General features: G+C 37.2%; 1 protein-coding gene across 2 annotated transcripts in view; it reads right to left on the bottom strand.

Moving 5' to 3' along the window:
* Positions 1–18,728, bottom strand: part of LOC145994929 (uncharacterized) — a 33,567-nt gene extending 14,839 nt beyond the window's left edge. For both annotated transcript variants that reach the window (XM_083131431.1, XM_083131432.1), the window contains exon 1: positions 18,484–18,728. The gene's annotated coding sequence lies outside the window, so the exon portion shown is untranslated. The remainder of the gene's footprint in view (positions 1–18,483) is intronic.
* Positions 18,729–22,121: the final 3,393 nt, after the last annotated feature.

Below are 22,121 nucleotides of genomic sequence, written 5' to 3'. Positions count from 1 at the left end.
AACTGGAAGGCAGCTCTCGATAAAACCAAAGCAGGGCTAGTGAAACATGATGCGACACTTACACACATAGAAGCAATGTCAAGGTGGGCAGAAAAGCAAAACCGTTCGTTGGTGGGAAAATCTATTTCTACATTAGTCAATCAGAATGTTCTTGAAAAGAATCAATATTATATCAAGAGCATTGCTGAAGTTATTCAGTTCCTTGCAATAAACGAATTGCCTCTTAGGGGAACGTACCACTTAGAAGAACATGAGGAACAAAGTCTGTTTCGAAATCTTTTCGAGTTCACGCTTCGAAAAGATGAGAAACTGGCAGACTGTTTTAAGCAGGTGCCTAAAAACGCATCTTACTTGTCCCCTGAAATTCAAAATGACATTATTGAAATAATGGCTGACATCGTACATGAAAACATTGTTGGTGACATTAATAGTGCAGATGTTCCTATGTATACTTTGCTTGAAGATGGTACACGAGATAAAAACAACAGAGAAAACGTAGCCATAGGAATCTGCTATGTAAAGAATGGGACAGTCATGGAATCAATTCTGTGCATAGAAACACTGTCAGCTTTTGATGCAGAGTCTTTTGCAGATCTAACACTAAATATTTTTCAGAAATATGGTTTGGATAGTGCGAAATTGCTCAGCCAGTGTTTTGACGGGGCTTCAGTTGTGAGTGGGAAAAAATGGGGTGTGCAAGCTTTAATCCAGCAACGGCTTGGGCATCTAATTCCTTACGTTCATTGTTTTAACCATCGGTTACATCTGGTAATTGTTAAATGTGTGGATGAAATTTCTCCAATTAAACACTTTTTCGAACAGAGTTCCATGTTGCACAATTTTCTAAAAAGGGAAAATTTGCCATGTTATACGAGGGGAGAAGTCTTTCCCGACTTTTAGAACAACGTTGGTCAGGACATTTAAAAATGACTAGAACAATATTTGAAAAATACAGAGATATAATTCACGTTTTGCAGTTGGTGAAAAATGGAAATTTTAACGGGGATGACGTAGCAGCAAGTGTTGGTTTGCTTGTAGTCATTAGCAAACCTCAGTTTCGGTTTTGCTTAGTGTTCATGAAAAAGATCCTTGAAATATTAAGCTCAGTTGATAAAATGCTTCAAGCACGTAATGTTCATTTGGATGCTGGTAGAAAGATCATTGAAGCTGCCACAGAAACATTAAGGAGCATGCAGCAGGAAAATGTGTACGAAGCCATTCTGCAAGAAAGTAATGCACTGCTAGAAGAGGATGGAATTCAGTACGAGATTGTTGAGCACCCCACAAGAAAGAGAAAACGAAATACACAGTTGCAAGACTTCGTTATTACTGACGTCCTAGGAGAGGAAAAGCACACATCTCTCACACAAATATTCTACGAATGTTTAGATCTTGTGCTAACAGAAATAAATAGACGTTTTACCAATAACAACGACATATTGGAGGCTATATCATCGGCTGAGTCCCTTCAATTTAGCAATATTGAATATTTATCAGCCTTTGGAATCACCATTCCGTCAAAAGAGGAACTAACTGTTGCCAATGCATATCTCAAGAAACTTGATTCCCCTGATACTTTTGAAGAACTGTACAAAACTAGAATGGCCTACGAAGATACTTATGCTCTACTTGCTGGCATAAGAACTTTTGCATGCAGTGCAGTGTTGTGTGAATCCACTTTCCCTGTGTTAACCTGCATCAATAGCCCTGTGTTAGCCTGCATCAATGTGCAGCAAGTGCCTGGCAAATCTTGTTTTTTTGGCATTTGAGAAGAAACGAGCATCGAACATAGATATGTCGAGACTGGTTCTTCACAGGTTCAACAACATGAAGAATCGCCGACTCCAACTTTTTTAAGGCAGAGGTATGTACTGTAGTCACTATTATTGAATATTGTGCATTTTTCATATGGGATACAAATATTTGTGTAATCAAAAGTGTATGAAGTGTTTAGTAAGGAATGAGGTCAGTAGCATTCAATTAACACTTCGAGAGATGACCGCATTTTAGAAGATATTGAAAAAGAAGGCATTATTTGCATTATATTTCTATTTCTTTAATGTTTTATATTAACTTAATGACACCCTTAACACACACAAAATAGCTAACCTTTATTTAATGTGGAACGTTTTTTTTTTAAAAGTCACCTGATAAACCGTGAGCCCCCCCTAGAGATCAATTCTAGCTACAGGCCTGGATGGAAGTCCGTACAGGACAAAAAAAATTTGGTGGATGAGTTGTAGCTGGAACATAAATCTTGATCTGTGCAGGCTTTAACATGTTACAATCTTCTCAAGAAAGGCTTATGAATACCACTTAGTGTAGTCTTCACTCTTTCATTAATATGTAAGGTAATGGAGGTGCAAATGAAAATGACTGGAAACCAATCACAGGATGGGCACCTACTGAGCTCGTTAAAAGTAAGATGTATTGTCAAAATAAAAGCTCCCTGTAGGTACATATGTACACATCACCTGCTGCAAGAAGAGGAAGGTTTTGTAGAAACAATTGCAAAACCTCTTCATTGCAGTCATCTATTGGTGATATTTCTGCCATATTACCAGATGCTAGAGTAAGTACATTGTGTTACTGTACCATATTGTTAATATCACTGTGTTTGAACACATTACAAAGAACAATTGGGACAATATGTATGAGAATGACATATGAATTGTATTTTGAATTGTTTCCATTAGATGCCTAATAAATTGAAGACTTATTGCCATTTTCCTCTTTAATGATGATTACATTGTTCCAATTACTTGTAAGAATTACATGCACACCGCGATGACATTTTTGCAACATCACTTAATTTCTAAAAAAAATATATTCCACCCATGTAATATATAGAAATGCAAAATAACGATCTTGCACAAAATAAAAGTAATTTTAGTTGTTTTTCTGTAAGATGTTGTCCTGCTGCAACCAGTTAATGAAACTATAGCATTTTATAATATTTCAAGTATGTTATATGGTGATAGAGTAGGTTCACCACGAAATAAAATGTTGCACATGGCATGATTTGTAAAGTGAGTGAACTCTTCATAGAAAGATTTTAAAGGCAATTGTGAAACTACCTCTAAGTTGTAGTAGTTGCAGGCTGAGGATATTAAACCACTCCCTCAAATTTACAAATTTAAAATGATATCAGAACTTTTGGGGGGTATGGAAAGGACATTTGTAGAGTTACAGGCATTAGAATGTATTCAAAGACTGTATTTTCTTATGACGACGGGACTGTAAAAATTAATTTTTTACTATAATCTTTGTATAATTTTACCACTTGGCACTAAATCTTGACTGAAATCGCTTTTATGTTAGACATTCAAGGCAGAGTCACAGCCTATCGTAACAACAGCACCAACAAAAGTGGTTGAAAGTACTTTCCGTTCATTCCCTAGACAGTGGTGAGAGATACATTTTTTTGCAGCAAAAATGTTAGAAGTAATGTGTAGGTGGGAGTTTGGTATTCATGGTTGCCAGAGTCTACCATTAGTTTTAAGGGGGAGAATATTATTTCCTAGTTAACAAAAGCTAATCGACAGAATGTACTCAAGGTGGTTCAACTACCTTATGTTACATGGGTAGCATGAAGTTAGTGAATGCATGAAAAACTTTTAGTGGAAAATAATAGAACCCAAAAAACCAGAATTGTTGGAACAACTAGAGCTTTGTATGTGCGAAAGGTTTCTAAATCAAAGTTGGTCTTATTTTAGGCCAACAGTTAATGACAATCATGCAAAGGTGAGTCAAAATGAGTTTAAAAAATACGTTGTCCTGTCCAGACAACTATGTAGAGTCTGCTGCCATCTCTAGATTGTAAAATAAATTACATGTAGCATTGTTTCTTTCTGAATATTTCATTCTGAGCACATGAAGAACATATATTTTGTTAATGGGAGTAGAAGCTGAACGTACCTTGTCACTCACTTTTGTCAGCTGCCATGGATAAAGGATATTTCTTGTTGGGAATTGCTTAAGGTTTGCCTGTTAAGCTGTAGCAGAGCAAGAACATTCTTTCAGGTATTCTAACGAGAGTGATTCATTACAAAATTAACAATGCTATGTGTAGACTAAATTCCTTGAAATGTGTAAAACTGAGTAAACTCTAGAAGTTTTTGGGCTACCACTTGAAGTACCTTGAAAACAATGATACCACATGAAGGAGAAAGTGTTGCGTAAATCACAATTATATATATATTACAACACAAACCTACCAAACTTTAGTTTCCAGTACGTTGGCCCAAAGTAGAAACCACAGATAAAATCATCATTCCCCAATTGTATGTTCTCACATTTAGCCAACCACTTTTGATTGATATGATTGAGTTGTGCTTTAAGTCCACTTTATGAACAGTAAGCCTAATTGGGAATGGACCTACAGTTTAAAGTGGGATTAGAACAACTATGTGCCTCCACTGGATATCGAATACAGGACCCCTTGATTACAAGATGACGATGCTACCACTGCACCACCGGGCAGGGACCAACCACATTTGATTACTTGCGAAGTTTCCTTGTTGAAGAATTTGTAACAGTTTTCTGAAATAATAATATTGTAGGTGCTAGAAGCTCTGACTTTTCACATGGAGCTACCAGATGGTTACAGGACAACAGGAAGAGCACATGCTTGTATACGGTACATTTTAGGTATTATTTTGGCCTATAGATTGTACTATTTGGCACTCCAAACAGTAGTAATTACTTTCACCAAGGTTCGAGTTTACTGTAACAAATATTTTTGCAAAACTACAAATAAACATTCGGAACTGTTACTGATCTCACTCAAAGATGGATCTTTAGTCATGCTTCACTGCAATTTTGGTCTATCCAATGTCAATGTACCACTGAAACATACTACATATTTTTTTTTCATTGATTCTATTGTGGTTGCTATGGGAACATGCTGTATACCAACTTCTTTTAAAATTCATTTGTGTTCTTCTACTTCCTTTAAGTTTCATTATTAAGAGGAACAAAGTATAAATTGCATTTGCACTAAAAACCCTGTTGGCAAAGAAACAAAAGAAAATCATCTCTCTATGAAAATGAGTTCTCGAGATACTTTTTTCCCCCCTTCCTTATTTTAGTTCATCACAGCATCTTTGAAAATTGCACACTTAAGAAGTTAAAGTTGGAAGAGATTAGACATGTGTACAGATGTGTCTGTACAATGATCCACTTGACGATTAAGAGGGGAATTTTGAAGGATAAGGGTTATTGCCATGTGTATATGTTTATTAATATGAGTTGTTCCTTGGGCTTTTACACATAAAAAATATGATTTTTTTAAAATGTAGCTAGAAAATTGTTGTACATAACTACTGATATAATTCTGCAAATTTTTTAATAAATTGTGAGCATTTAACTAGTCATGTTTTGTTTAACAGAAGTATTTAACTTTGGTTATCCAATAGATTTTCTTCCACTGAGCTAAAAGGTCAAGATGTATCCCTTTTGCATTTTAACCTCTTAACTGGGTAATTTCCTCGTCGAAAGCCCAATCTGCCCTGGGAATTTTTGTTGATAAATTGATGAATTTCGTAAACCAATATTTGAGTTAATATTTCTGTGCTCCATGGCATACCATTTAGGTATTGTTTATTCTTTTATTGGTCCTTCTTGTACTTTTTACAATATGCGAGATTTACAACTACAATATATCTCGGATTTCCTCAGCAGGAAAAACACGCCGTCGCTTCCGATTTGCCTGAGCCATTATTGCATACGCGATAGAACTGAACGTCGGGCTGTGTTCGTTGCTTCCCGCTAACTCTAACGGTTACAACAGTCTGGAAGTCAGAGCCATCTGGTGAAACAAAGAAGAAAGTAATTGTACGAAGTATCTCGTCATACACAACAGATATCAGCAGTAAGAACATGAGAACGTAGTATCCCGTCATGCCCATTATAAATCAGTAGAGCCAGAACGGAGTATTACGTCATACCCAGTTAAGAGGTTAATTAATTGGAGAAACTAGAGAAGTAATGGAATATACTTCCCCGGACTTTATCCTTTCCACAATATTTACCCTGTACCATAAACTGAAGTTAAATATGTCTCCATCAGGTAGAACACTTTGCTGTTACAATAGTTTTCACATAAAAAAAATCATTTAATCAAGTTTTATATTCCACACTTTCCAGTCAGGAATCGGATTTGATGCGAGCAAAGTAAAACACCCGTTCTGGTCGCCAATCAGCTAGGATACGATCGCCGTATTTCAGTTGCATTTAAATGTATTTGCCCGAACCTTATGCAATTATCGTTGCACATGCTTGGAGATAGTTCTATTTTTCACCACCAGAGAGCATCTGATGCTGGTTGTGTAAAGGCTTACCGTTATTTCATTGCTTTTTTGATAACATGCACAGTGCATGTTTATGCTGACTTTTCAAAAATACATAATTTTTCAATAAATATTGCAATGTGTAAATTGTAAAAATGTAACATCTAATTGAATTATCTATTAGAACAGAATCTATGCTTTCAGTTGATATATAATACATTGTGATATTATTAATAGTGTATTTTTCTGGATTTTTTAAAAAAAATGTCCTAAAACGTTCGGCCACAGGTAAAATACATGTGAAAACCGTCAGACTGGAAAGTGTTAAAGAGTATGTGTTCCTCTGTTACATCGATTCAGGAATGGATACACATCAGCAGGTTTTGCTCTATTACATTACAATAGAGGCTAATGATAGATTTGAAAACGAAACAATCCTGCCACTGATTAAAACTATTTATAACTACATAGAGGGGAGCAAAATGGCATTTTCCTATTACTACATCAACCCTGTGTACAATAGTGGGTAACAGTTTCGTATATCAGAGACACATTACAATCGGATATTTTGTGTTTTGCGTGGTTCGTACTTACCAATTGTGTATTGTGGAACACAGTTCAAGGTGTTAGTGTCAGAGCTAATTTACAATGCAGGAAGCATCTTCAATTGCTTTCAAATTCAGCATACTCACTACTAATTTTGGCCTCGTAATCACGAATCTGCAGTTAAGATTTGGCGGTCACGTCTAGAAATTGCAAAATAAGCCGAAATAAGTGATTCCATGAACGGAGTAAGCAGCCTTGATTTATTAAGAAATAACTATTTTTTGCAATGATTAGCGTTTCAAAACTACGTTTATGATTTCCCTGAATTTTAACTATGCTTGCCTAACCTAACACAACCTAACCATACCATGAATGGTTTGTGGGGCAAACATTTTTTCCACCTTATGCAAGATGACAATTTCCCAGACAGCGTAATGAATAGCTAACTTCACTTGTTCACATCATCAAACATGGTTACCATATTAGTGTATCCGTTCGGGCGATATCGCATATTTACCCTTTTTTTATTCCTTTCTTTGCTTCCAGAACACACAATATGGTGGGCACATCTTGACTCACCTTGTGGGTACGCAGTGTTTCAACCTTCTGCACCGAAAAATACCTACTATCACCAGTGGAAATTATACATTATGTACGAGTAGCTGACGGATAGCCCCACAAACCATCATGGATAGACCCACAAACCATTTCCAATAAGGTTAGGTTAGGCAAGCATAGTAAAAAATAAAAAGGGGGTGTAAACACTGACAGGGGCTTACGTCATCAAACGTACGCAGCATGTGGTTGTTGTAGGGCAAGCAAATGGAAGCAATGGCAATTTTGTGTCGGTGCATGGCCGTATTTTGAACCCTAGAACCCCCCCCCCCCCGAAACTTCTGACATGTTGGATTAATGGAAGTTCATAAACCAAAATCTGTAACTCATTTTCAATTTTCAACTCATCTCAAAAATACAAGGAGACAATGTTGAAACGATCCATCTAGAATTTTCATACATTTGGAATTCTGAAATTTGAGTGAAACATAGGGTGACCAGATATTTGTTGACCAAAAAGAGTATAGTCTATAGGTTGAAGATGCGCATGCACAAAACATAAAAAGAAAACGAAAATAAGGGTGGCTATTTGTTATTGCTTCTATTATAGCCCCTATAAAATAGGCCTACACTCTACAGATTCAAATTACTTATGGGTCTAATGTAATTAGCTAATTACAAATATTTACTCACCAATGGGCACCATCATTCATACTTCTGGGATGATTTTGCTTTCTTCAGTATGTTTAAATCGTACTTTATTGCCAGTCCAAACTATTCACAGGTCATGTCCATATTGAATTTCACTTTCATTACTTGTTCGAGTGTTGACACCAGGAGTGTACTTTTTTCATCTTGCCAATAAGTTTTAATAACACTGAAGAGTCTTTCACAACCAACATTTGTACCACGCAGAGTAAACAAGAATTTTATAAGAGGCACAATCACTTTTAAATTTGACCCAACCTGTACTAAACCTTTGCACACTGACCTCCACTTACCCACCATTGTTTCTTTTCTTCAATCCAATCTTCAAGATGTTTTTCAACGGCTTTTGAAATTGCACAGTAAGTTTAAAAAATAACATTATTAGGACTGAGCCGATACCGATGCCGATGTATCGGTATCGGCCGATACCAGTGGTATCGGTATCGGAAAGTATCGGTTGGAATTCAGCTACCGATACCAGCCGATACTTTCCGGCATTTTGGTCTTTCACGGGGTCCGCAAAATCTTGACAGTCTAATTATCCTGGAAATTATGCAAAATTAAAACTTCCTTTTCATTTTACACTAATTTTGCACGAAAAACTATATTTTGTGACTACATAATATCCATTTTCATATTCTGATGCAATTCTTGAATATTCTAAAGCAAATTTCTTGGTATGTTGATGCATATAATTGGAGGAGAGTGATGGAGGAGAGTGATATTACTGGCGCGATAAATGATGAGCCCCCCTCAGACTGATTTGGCTACACTTAAAAGTATGTCAAGATGTCCATATGAGCTTACTGCTCAAGTGTGCCACTCTGTCTAACCCAAGACTTTTGTAAAAAAAGCCCTCGGGAATTTCCCGTGAAAGGATGACCCCCCTCAGATTGATTTGGATACACTTACAAAAGCCACATCTGACAAATTGTTGTCCATAAGCTTGTTAAAAATATGGCCCTCTTGATATTGTTTTTGCTACACTTATAATTAGGCCAAGATGCTCATAAAACCCACACCCACTTCCGGTCTACTTCCGGTTTACTTGCCACACCTGTGGGTTTCTCCAATTTTTTTTAGCACACTGCTGAACCTGATATTTTGTATTAAGTATAGAGTTTTGATTTGAACCCCAAGAAATGTTATATAATAAACCAACAACAAATCTAAACATATTAACACATTTAGTATACTCACTAAGTATACAAAGCACACTGCTGAACCCAACTGATATTTTGTATTAAGTATAGTTTTGATTTGAACCCCAAGAAATCTTATATAATAAACCAACAACAAAAATGCCAAATCAGAAATATTGTAATCAATGGAATAAGAATATATCCAGCCCTAATTGGGCTAGGCACCAAAGGAATTGTGATCCAGAAAAATGCAGAACACCCACAAAAATATGCCCAAAATGCCATAGAAAATATAGCATGGAATACTTCACATATAAGCATATAGATACTTGTTATGTACAGCCTTCTACTTCATCTCAGCCATCTACATCTTCATTTGGTCTAAAAAGGAAGCTTGAAACATCTGATAATGCTAGACCAGCAAAGCAGCCACGCTATGCACCCATCCATAGCAGTTTTGCTGGCCAACTAAGGGATTACTGTTTTGTATCAGAGCCAAAATGTGATATTAAGAATTTTTTGAACAGTATAAATCCTGATGTGCAGGCTATTCTAAATGCACAAAATGGCTCTTATAAGCTGTCCCTCAAATTGTTTACACAATATAAGAAATCAAATGGCACAAAATTTACACAGCCCCACATAACAGAAACTGAACCTGTATACTCAAATATAAACTCAGACAAAATACTAAGCAGGTTGATAGATCAATTGCTTATCTTGACTCTGAATTTGCTGCAAAAGAATCAGGATGGAGTTTATGTGGAACTCCACACAAGTTATATATTAATATTTCTAAATTTAACCCATTACAAGGATCTACATATCTGCCATTACCTCCCAATATTAAAAACAAAAAAGCTGTGGTTAACATAGAAAATAATGATGAAAAATGCTTTCTGTGGTGTATTTTAGCTGCTTTGTTTCCAGTTTTAAGGGATCCAGAAAGAATAAGTTATTATAAACAGCATGAACAGAATTTTGATGATGCAATGGAGGGCTTATAATATCCAATGTCTGTTCAGAATATTGATAAATTTGAAAAAAAGGCCAGAGATATCAATGGTAGGCCATTATCTATTAATGTATTTATTTGTTCTACTGGTCGTGGCAATTGCCTGATAGAACCTCTCAGAATCAGTACACTTGATGATGATTTTGCTGTCTCAATTGATTTGCTCTTAATTGAAGGGGATGGGACATACCATTACACTTTGATACATAGTCTTGAAGCTTTAGTCAGAAAACAACAAGGCAAATCTAATACAATATTCAAGTTGTGTAGAAGATGTTTGACTGTATTTGATGGTAGAAAAATGGAAAATGGTGTTTGTGAACAGAATACAGAAATTGCTAAAAATAAGTTAGTTGAATATTTAAAATACTGTGGCAACCATAAACCTGTTTATATGGTTATGCCTAAGCCAAATGAATATGTAAAATTTAAAAAAATTGAAGCTTTGTTGGAACACCCAGCATATATAGTCTGTGATTTTGAATCAAACCTCAAACCCCTTGCATTTTGCAGCCCAGATCCTGATGAATCTTCAAGTACATCATACCAGATTCATGAACCTTCTATTATGTGATTGTACAGGATGGTGTTGTTAGTAAAGAATATTTATACATGGGACCAAATACTATCAAAGAATTTGCACATAGAATAGAAAATGAGTGCCATTACATAGCATCTAATATCTTATTAAAATCAAAACCTATGATGCCTTTAACAAAAAATCAGATTGAAAATTTCAATAATGCAGAAAAATGCCCGGTATGTGATCTTAATTTTCAAATACAAATATTAAGGTGAAACACCATTCCCATACAGATGGTAAATTCAAAATGGCTCTGTGTAATAGCTGTAATATTAAGATCCAGAGACCAAAATTTGTCCCAATATTTTGTCACGGGGCATCCAATTATGATTTTCATCATCTGATCAGGTACAAGGGGTTTGACAAGCAGGATTTAAATATTTTAGCAGAAAATGATGAGAAATATATAGCTATTAGCAAAATAATTAAAGTGAATGGTGTTCCTATTTACCTAAGATTTCTAGATTCATACAGAATTCTGTCGGCTAGCCTTGCCACTCTAGCCAGTCAATTATCTGATGATCAATTCAAAATCACATGTGCTATGTTTCCAAATCAGGACCTGAAATTAATTAGGCGGAAGGGTGTATACCCATATGACTATGTTACTGATTTTTCTAAATTTTATGAGTGTGCTCTGCCATCACAACAAGAGTTCTACAGTAAACTCAGGGCATCCGGAATCACTGATGAAGATTATCACCATGCCAAGTTGATGTGGGACAACTTAAAATGCCAGACACTTGGTGATTATCATAAGGTATACTTGAAACTTGATGTGACTCTCTTAGCCGATATACTTCAGGTATTTAGAAAATCATCGATGGAAAATTATAAACTGGATCCAATCTATTTCTAGAGTGCTCCAGGCCTAGCATGATCTGCCATGTTTTTAAACACTAAAATGCAATTGGATCTAATCCACGATCAGGACATGTATCTGTTTATGGAACAATGTATAAGAGGAGGCATGGTGCAATGCTGTCAGAGATATGCCAGAGCCAACAACAAATATATTCCCGATTATGATCCATCACGGCCATCAAACTATATACTTTATGTGGATGCCAACAGCCTGTATGGTCATGCTATGATGGACAAACTGCCATATGCAGGGCTTGAGTGGGTCGAAGATTTCAACATTGAGGATCTTCAGGACTTTGATGACAGTGACTATGGCCTGTTCTTAGAAGTTGATCTGAGAATTCCTGAAGATTTACACAACAAGTTTTCTGATCTGCCCCCCATTCCTGAGGTTGAGTGTTCACCTGGCTCTAAACAGAAGAAGCTAATGATGACTCTAGAGCCAAAACAGGGTTATGTCATATATTACCAAAACCTTCAGTTCCTGATGCATCATGGTGTTCAAGTGACCAAAGTTGGCAAAGTCTTAAGGTTCAGGCACTCAAGATGGTTGAAGCCATATATTGATACAAACACAGAGCTTCGAACATGTGCAATAAGCCAATTTGATAAGACCTTGTTTAAATTGATGGTCAATTCAGTGTATGGCAAAACCATAGAAAATGTCAGAAAACATACTGATGTTAAATTAGTTACTGACCCCAGCCGGAGCAAAAAATTGATAGCAAAGCCTAATTTCAACTACAGAAGAATTTATGATGACAATATGGCACTCTTCAACATGAAAAAAACAAAGATTAAGTTTGATAAGCCTATTTATGTAGGGGCTGTGATATTAGAATTGGCCAAATTACACATGCTAGAGCTCTATTATGATGTGCTGAAGCCTTTTTATGGTGATCGTGTAAAATTGATGTACATGGACACAGATAGTTTTATCCTTGATATTCAGACAGAAGATGTCTATCAAGATATATCACAGCCTGCATTGCTTAAATATTTTGATACTAGTGAACATACAAAAATTCAACCCCACAATGAAAAGGTGCCTGGCAAGTTAAAAGATGAGACACTTGGTGATGTTATTGTAGGATTTGCTGGGTTAAGGGCCAAGATGTATAGTTTTGAAACATGTAGTGGTGTTGTTGCCAAAAAAGCCAAGGGCATTGGTAGAGTAACTGTGGACAAAGAGCTCCAATTTAAAGATTATGAAGATTGTCTCAAATCACAGAGTTTAATTAGAACATCAGAATGCAGAATTCAGAGTGTGGATCACTTGTTGACCACAAATATTGTAAGAAAAGTGGCTCTGGACCCACATGATGATAAGAGATGCATTTTATCATGTGGCATACATACTCTACCATGGGGTCATTGTGACTTGATAAGTGGCAATCAATGCCCAATCACAGAGCATGATTTGAAATAACTTGTGTTGTTCAAAAAACCCTCGATTCTCTGATTTTTCCATCCCTTGAATCATTTTACAAATTAATCTCTTAATTTAAGATCATCAACAATTGGTCGTTTCATTGTTGTTTATATACGTCTCTACGTCTAGAAAATCGTTGAAGTGACCGGAAGTGACCGAAAGTAGACCGGAAATGGATCGGAAGTAGACCGGAAGTAAATATGTGTGGGTGTGGGTTTTATGAGCATTTTTGGCTTAGTTTTAAGTGTAGCCATAACAATATCAAGAAGACTATATCTTTAGCAGGCTTACAGACAACAGACTGACAGATTCAGCTTTTGCATACATGGCCAAATCAGTCTGTTGAGGCTTCTTCATTTGTACACTAGAATTCAGGATTCTTGGGATTTGACAGCATAACACACTTGGGGCAATTGACCCATATGGGCATCTTGACATAGTTTTAAGTATAGCCAAATCGGTCTGTTAATCATATGAGCTCTTCATTTCTATGATTTTTTGAGCCAGTAATATCACAAATACCACTACTGAGGAGAATATTTACACACCAATATTGATCAATATTTTGAACAAATTTTAATTATTGCAATTCTCAAGTATCGGTATTGGTGGGAATCGGTAAGAGTATCGGTATCGGTTCAAAGTGGTATCGGCTCAGCCCTAATCATTATAATTAAATTGCAATGAATTTGAAATATGTTTTGCTTGTTGATGGAATATGAAAATGACACTTGAAATTGTTCATAGGAAATTCTTGAGTCAAGGAGTAAATACTTCAGTTTGTTGACATCTTGTAGTTTTCCGTTCTGTGGATTTTAAGGACTTTTTACACGTAAAATAATGAATGAAATTAAATAGCAAGGAAAAGAGTATATTTGGGGATTTTTGCAAATTGAAAAGAGTATAGAGTATATGAACCTCTAAAAGAGTATAATACTCTTAAAAAGAGTATGTCTGGTCACCCTAGTGAAACAGGATTTATTCTCGAAATCGCAGCCCACCGGCGACTCCTCCATTTTCACTTGTGCTGTCCTCTTTCCAGTGTTCCTGCATCACAAGGAATATAGACTGAAAATATCCTCACGATTGTCCCAAAATTCCCTTTCCAACTTTTAAATTCCCTGTCCGATAAAGTCGAAAATCCACCTTGATAGGAGTTCAAACGTAGGATCTCCACTTTCGTAGCGAATTACATTCGAGACTGAGGTTATACAATCCATGCACCAGGCTAAGTTTTTAAAAAGAATAATTGGTTCCACACTTTTCAAAATTCCAAAAATTAAGTTTTAAGGTCAAACAACAAAAACTTTGACTAAAATGTCTATCTAACTTTTAAAGCTTTTTCTAAAAGGTATCTAAAATTTAATAACAAGGTAAACGGACAAACGGATTTCTTCAAATTTACAGGAGAAATTACTTACCGAATGCAGTTTCTTTAGACTTGTGGAAGTTCGGGGAAGTGTTTTCTTGCATCGTTCATTGAATTTTGTCGGTAAATCATCTATTTTTCGATATAAATGTGTGACCGATGCACGAAAGCTCTTGCATCCATTTACTTCCAGGTGGATGTAGCCTGTCTCTGATGACGTAATCCCGGTCAGTGTTTCCAAACACGTGTTTTTGTAACTGAAGAAGGTACGTTTCTGCAAATGGTTTGTGGGGCTATGTGTCAATGGTTCGTGGGGCTATGTGTCAATGGTTCGTGGGGCTATGCGTCAATGGTTCGTGGGGCTATGCGAGAATGGTGTGTGGGGCTACGCATATTTTTTTCGAAACCAATTTTTCACTAGTGTAACCTATAGTGACCCTACCTAACCTAACATTACCGGAAATGGTTCGTGGGGCTATGTATGAATGGTTGGTGGGGCTATGCATCAATGGTTTGTGGGGCTACATAGGTATTTTTGGGTGCAGTGGGGTGGAAACACTGCATGCCGAGTACGGTAGTGAAACTGTGACCGCCATTTTGCGTGTTACCAAAGGCAAAAAGAAACGAAGAAAACTTACTCGATATGTCGCAAATAGAGCTTATTTCCGTGAAATAAGCGAAATGCCACCTTCAGCAATGTTTCTCAATGCAGAATACGTAAGTACGAATACTCAAATTAAATGAACTAGCAAATTTCAGCCGTTTGTCCGATACGAGAAATTTACCATTATTTCTATTATTCAAATTTCTGGCAACACCCATGAGAACAATTATGAATGAACCCCTCCCGAAATTTTTTCCTGCCTACGGCCATGCGTCGGTGACATATTTCTCTTGAAAAATACCTGATTTCCCGGTCAAATATATTCCACGATGAAAGAAAATACCTCGACGAACGTTGTAAACTACCGTAGTTTCTTCTGTAAAATTGAAGAAATGTCTCTTCGATGTATGAAACTGTTACCGAAAAATTATACACAAGTAAGACCACTTCATTCTCACTTTCTTGCTGATGGGTGACGCAAACTGTGACTTCTTAAAACGCGAATCAGACACCATGTATTTAAAAGCAATTTTTAACACATTTGGCCTGACTCAAATAATCGACAAACCCACTCGAATCACAGCAAATAGTAGGACACTCTTAGACTTCATAGCAATAGATAATACTGAACTTGTTCACAGGTCGAATGTTGAAAACCCTATAGGCACCTCTGATCACTGTCTCACATATGTATCGTTGGTTTGTGAGAAGCCCATAAAGCAGGTGAAATACATTACATATCGTGACTTTTCTAATTTTGATAGTGATAAATTCGAAAATGATATGAAAGCCGTAGATTGGGAATTGCTGAAACCTATCCATGATATTGAAGACAAAATAAACTATTTTAATTCAAAAATCATCAGCGTCTTTGAAATTCATGCACCTACTAAAACGGCAAGGGTAGGTAAAAAATATACTCCATGGATCACAGATAATGTAAAACTAGTAATGAAACTCAGGGATAATGCCTTACGTAAATTTAAACGAACAAATAACCCACACGACTGGCTACAATACAAGGACCTGCGTAACTTCACAACGTCAATTACAAGGCAGGAAAAGAAAGCATATTTCATATCCCATATAAACAGCAGAAATATGAACACACGTGGTACCTGGCAAAAATTAAAAGATTTAGGTATTGTTGATAAAACTACAAATAATATTGATGCCCTTCCATCTAATCTTAGGGATGCAGATGTTATAAACAACCATTTTGTTAGTGTAACACAGAATCTGAATTTTTCTGAAACACTTATCCAAGAACAGTACAATTACTTCATGACAAACAGGAATGAGAATACCACAGATTTATGTTTCGCAATTAAAACAATAACAGAACTTGACATATATAAGGCAATACATAGTATACACTCAAATGCAGCTGGAGCTGATAAAATCACAGTTAAAATGTTAAAGTTATCGCTTCCCTTTGTACTACCTGCACTAACACAAATCATCAATTTCTCTATTTGCACTGGAGAATTTCCCTCCATATGGAAGGAAGCTCATGTAATCCCACTAGCAAAGAAGAAGAATATTCAAAGTCTTGATGACCTCAGACCAATAAGCTTGTTGCCTGTTGTCTCCAAAATTATTGAAAAAGTAGTGTGTCAGCAACTCACCAAATTTGTTGATGCGAACAATATTTTACCAAAATTACAGTCAGGTTTTCGCAGTAAACATAGTACAGCCACTGCACTCACAAAAGTAGTAGATGACTTCCTTCATTTCATGGATGAACGGTGTGCAGTTATACTAGTCCTCTTAGACCTCAGCAAAGCCTTCGATAGTGTACGGCATGATCTACTTTTAGCTAAACTCAGATATTATAACTTCAGCCCATTAGCAATCAAGTGGTTCAACTCTTATCTTACAGACAGACACCAGAAAGTACAAATGCCTGGCACTCCACTATCATTTTCAAAATCTGTGCCAATAAAAACTGGGGTGCCTCAGGGATCAATATTGGGGCCACTACTGTTTACTTTATACACAGCAGACCTATCGAGAGCAATACAAACATGTACATACCATTTCTATGCTGATGACACACAGATATACCTACCTACCACGCCAATTACAGTTAGACGTGATGTTATGGTCCTCAACAATGAATTAAAAAGAATTTCCACCTGGTGTGACTCCAATGCACTGATATTAAATCCCAAAAAATCCACATACATGTTACTGGGGAACAGACAAACAATTACAAACGACAAGTATAACGACATAGTCTTGAAGATACGTGGGACGTGCATACCGCATAAAACAACATCTAAAAACCTGGGTTTGGTGATTGATAGTTCTCTCACTTGGACAGAACACATCAATGGACTGTGTAGAAAATCATTCTACATTCTCAGAAATTTATATAGGTCTCAAAATTATCTAACGGAAAAAGTTAAACTGAAGCTAGTTGAGCTCTTATTGTGGTCACTCTTTGATTACTGTGATGTAGTTTATGGTCCTGGGGTCTCAGTCAGAGATAAAAGGAAAATTCAGGTGATGCAAAATTCTTGTATACGATTTGCATTGAACATAAGGAAATATGAACATATCCTGCCTCATTTGAACACAAAGAAAATATTAACAATGGACAGAAGAAGGCATCTGCACTATATCACCTTCATAAACAAAATTTTGAAAGTAAGTAAACCAGATTATCTATTTAGAAAAGTTAAAGTAGGCACTCAAATACACTCACACTTCACGCGAGGGCATAACAAACTTTTTACATATCATCACAGTACCGCCTCCTTCAAATCATCATTCTCGGTAAATGCAGTTTCAACCTGGAATAAATTGCCCATAACAATAACTAACCAATCAACACTGCATGCTCTTAAATCCACAGCAAAGGACTATCTACTATGTAAACAGTTTGAATCTAGAAGCACACACGAATAAAAATACATCCCACAATGTATTAATGTCAATGTAAGAATTTGATATTACTTCATGTCAAATATTTCTATTCTTGCACCATCAAACATTACCAAATATGCATTTATGTGTACATGTGTGTGTGCCTATATATATATATATATATACTTAAAATTGTATTTAGAATTTAGTTTTATGTATTTTTTTCTTTTTGTGTATACATATACTCATTAATTGTATCTTTACAGTTCTTATTTGATTTGAATTTTTTTTTTTATCTTTCTTACTTATTTACTATTATTTGTATTATTATTATTATTGTTTTTCTTTCTTTTTTTCTTATTGGATATATATACCGTTTGTAACTGTAGACTGTATTCTGACAAGGGTTAGGTGGGAGAACAGCGTACGCTGAACCTCGCCCGCTCAATAAAGATATATTATTATTATTATTATTATTCTGGAATACATGTTAATATAACTTACAGTTGAGTACTTTTCATATGTCTTTTGTAGTTCTTGATATTCATAGGCTTCAATTTCTAGATGTCACTTCTTTAGCGTTTACATAATGTTTTGCTACAGCGCCTTGAATTCAAGGCACGTAGTTTTGCAATTGTTGGGGTTATCTTGTTAATATTTGTGTTTCCACGCGTAGATTAAGCTGTGTGTACATTTCAAATGGCAACAGAAAGATTTTCCCCCTTGTGACCATAAGAACTGTGCTTTGTTTTTGTTTACGTTTCTTCTCGGTATAGGAAATGTAGGCAGATCATCACTTGCTTCTTCTTCTTCTTCTTTATGCCCCTCACTGCTTGAATGACAGCAGTCTTGGGCCGTGTCCGGATTGGCAAGCCCTCCGTCCCGTTCTCTCCCGTTGCTCTCGCGTGCCGTCGAAGTCACATCCAAGTCGTCCGAATCTACATGTCCCCTTGTAGTGCGGTTGTCACTTTTCCCGCCAGGTGTCAGCCCGAACTTCACCCACCGCGTTCTCGGGCGCAGGCGCACCGCACGGAAGCAGAAGACAGACGCCAAACGAACATCACAATGATTTCCACCTATTTACTACTCATATTAAAAATGTAACATGCTATTTCATCATTTATAATTTTTCTACAGTCAGTATTATCGATAAAATGTTAAAGTATCACTGAGTTTTACATCGTCTAATCAGTAAATGTTGTCTGTACAAAGTGAAAGTTAGAATATGGCTGCCAAGCGCAGGGTCACAGCGAGTTCAAGCGTGCATCTGTCGCGCCTCTCTGCTCTCCCCTCGGACTCCACGTCTGCCGCGAATTCGGACAACGGAGGTTGGCTGAGTCCCCGGATGCAACGGTGCTCTAGGTGTCATCTGCTACCGATTCGGACGCGGCCTTGGGCAACGGTCTGAGAACATTGAGGGCTAGTAGTTCGCGCACTAAGATGAACAGCACAATATTGTGTTACACTTCACTTCACTGTCACTATAATACAGTAATGATGAGGGCTGGAATCAAAAGCGAAGTTCGCACTGTCGAGCAAATCCATAGAGAATCCACATAGTAGAGGGGGAAGGAGATGAAAGTAGAGTGGGCAAGGAGAAAGGAGAAGCAACCTTTTGTCGAAGGAGTCTGTGGAAAAGTGCCTGGCGTTGTGTGTTCCATAGCGGGCATTGGAAAAATAAGTGGGTGGGGGTTTGTTTATGTTCTCCGCAGTTACAATTGGGAGAGGGAGTTTGGTGAATGCGTGCCAGATGCTCGTTTGTGGTCACGTGTCCCGTTCTAAGGCGTAGGATACAGGTGATCACTTCACGAGGCATTTTTAAATGGTGAAACCAAGGTCGAATAGGGAGTGTATCATAAAACCATTTGTAAGTAGTGGTTTTTGCCACTGCGTCATGAACCCAATTTTCCCACTGAGAGTGAATTTTTTTTTGACCCGTGGGAGAAGATCAGTATAGGCGAGTCGGATTGGAGAGGGGAAAGGAACGTCCACAGCTGTTTTGGCATAATGATCCACAAGGTCTTGGTGGGGATTAAGATTGCTATGCGCTTTGACATAGGTAAACTGTACGTGTTGGGCTTTGTTTTGGAGGCAGGCCCGTAGCTAGAGGGGGGGCAGGGGGGCAACTGCCCCCCCTGAGACCATGCCTTGCCCCCCCTGTGAAAAATATAGAACACATTCCCATTTTTATCTGGAATTCTCACTGTTCTTTACAATTATATCCTATATTGGTCTAGAAACTTAACAAAGACACTTATGGATTTGGTGATTCATTAAGGAACGCGTGTTGGATTCCATAATGTCGTACCAGAATTGGGAAAAAAATTCTTTCCAGATTCAGATTTCGGAAAATGATTTCACGATTTTCAGTATCTAGACATTCTGAGTGGCCTTATATTATTATATTATTAAAGATGCGTAATGTGTTTGAATATGTTTTCTTGAATGTATTTCTATGGAGTTTGAACTGCTCAATTTTTTGTTTCCCACATCTACCTTTTGCTAATCGTGATGCATGTGGGAGGGAGAGAGAGAGAGAGAGAGGATATTTTATTTTATTTACTTAACGTCTCTTTTCTGCCACTTCTAGTTAATCGTGACTATGAGAACGAGTGATGATATGAAATTTATTTAGGGGCACTCATAAACAACATCCATGCCCAGGCTGGGGTTTGCACTGCGACCGACCCCTGACGTCGCAGTGCGTTGTATAACCACCCCACCATGGAAGTCGGCTAGTGAAAGATGTAGGACAGATTACTGGGTCAGTTATCATACATGACGAAAATGTGATAGTGTTTCACATTTATTATTTCTGTTAGAAATCAATAAAAATTGTAGTATGATGTCGGTTACATCAGGTATCTTTTGGAGTGTAAATAGAAAAGGTTCTAGGAAAGTTTTGCAATACACCTCTCATTTTCAAAATCTTTGAAAATACTTTCCACCACTTCTTCAATCTTCAAAACCATTCGTCGAACCAACTCTTCCATATTTCCTGAGGGAAGTGGGTACACTCGTCATCCCACGGCCTTAGAAGATTCTCTTCATTGGAAAACCTATTCCTTTTAGCCTGTTATTGACGCGAGGAAACAGTGCAGAGTCGCATGGCGAGGTCTGCACCGTAGGCAGGATACTCCAGCACTTTCAGTCCCGTAGGTGCCAAATACTTGATGCCAACTAAGCGTCTGCCTTCGAGCGTGGACGAGTGTTTTTGAGAGCTTGAACTAGTTGGGCAGGCACTCCTCGGTGTACCACTTCGCGGTGACGGTCTTCTGTGTTAATAGCACCACGTGCTCCACAAGTCCACTTACAGTAAAGGCGACCACCATCCTCTTCTTTACTGATCGAGATTCTTGCACAGACCTTCTGATTAGAAGGGGCAAAAGCCTTGATGCAAGTTCAGTCGGGAAAGAAAATCCTCATTTTATTCTCTGTTTAGTTTCATTGCATTGGTGGGTATATATAATGCAGTAACATAGAGGCACCATAACGAATAAATAAATTATCTGTGAAATATGCTGGCATCCTTTTCAATCAAATAATTGTGTTCATACATTTAAGACAAAATAGTTTAGCAGTAAGAGTGTGAAGTACTTAGTTGTAACTTCCTTCTCTGGTAATTTACAATGCATTAGAGAAAATAATAAAATTGCGGGGCCTCCCCCATGGCGCAGTGGTAGCGTCATTACCTTGTAATCGAGGGGTCCCGGGTTCGATACCCGGTGGAAGCACAAGTGGTTCGGATCCCACTTTAAACTGTAGGTCCAGTCCCGATTAGCCTTACTGTGCATAAAGTGGACTTAAAACACCAACTCAAACCAAATAAAATTGCGAGCAAGAAATCTTTTACATCCAAATTTTTGCAAACTGAAAACAATATTGATTTAATATGGCACTAAAAATTCCCCTGGGGCGCCATGGCATTCTCTTTTACATTTTTTTTTTCATTTAGATCGTTCGGCACCCAGGACCAACTCCCGCCGCCCACTAGCTACGGCTCTGAACTTGACAAAACTGCAATAAAAGCAGAAAATTTTACGAATTGTATTTTTATCTCTATAAAATTTGATATCGAGGGGGCAATTGCCCCTTTGTGTCCACCGGCAGGTGCTCTTGGCCGCCTGGAAGAAATAATGTAA

Source organism: Lepisma saccharinum, chromosome 11 (assembly GCF_977018435.1).
Source record: "Lepisma saccharinum chromosome 11, izLepSacc3.1, whole genome shotgun sequence".
NCBI classification, from domain to species: Eukaryota; Metazoa; Arthropoda; class Insecta; order Zygentoma; family Lepismatidae; genus Lepisma; species Lepisma saccharinum.
The sequence above is the reverse complement of the archived record's forward strand: the minus strand, read 5'-3'. Positions and strand labels throughout refer to the sequence as shown.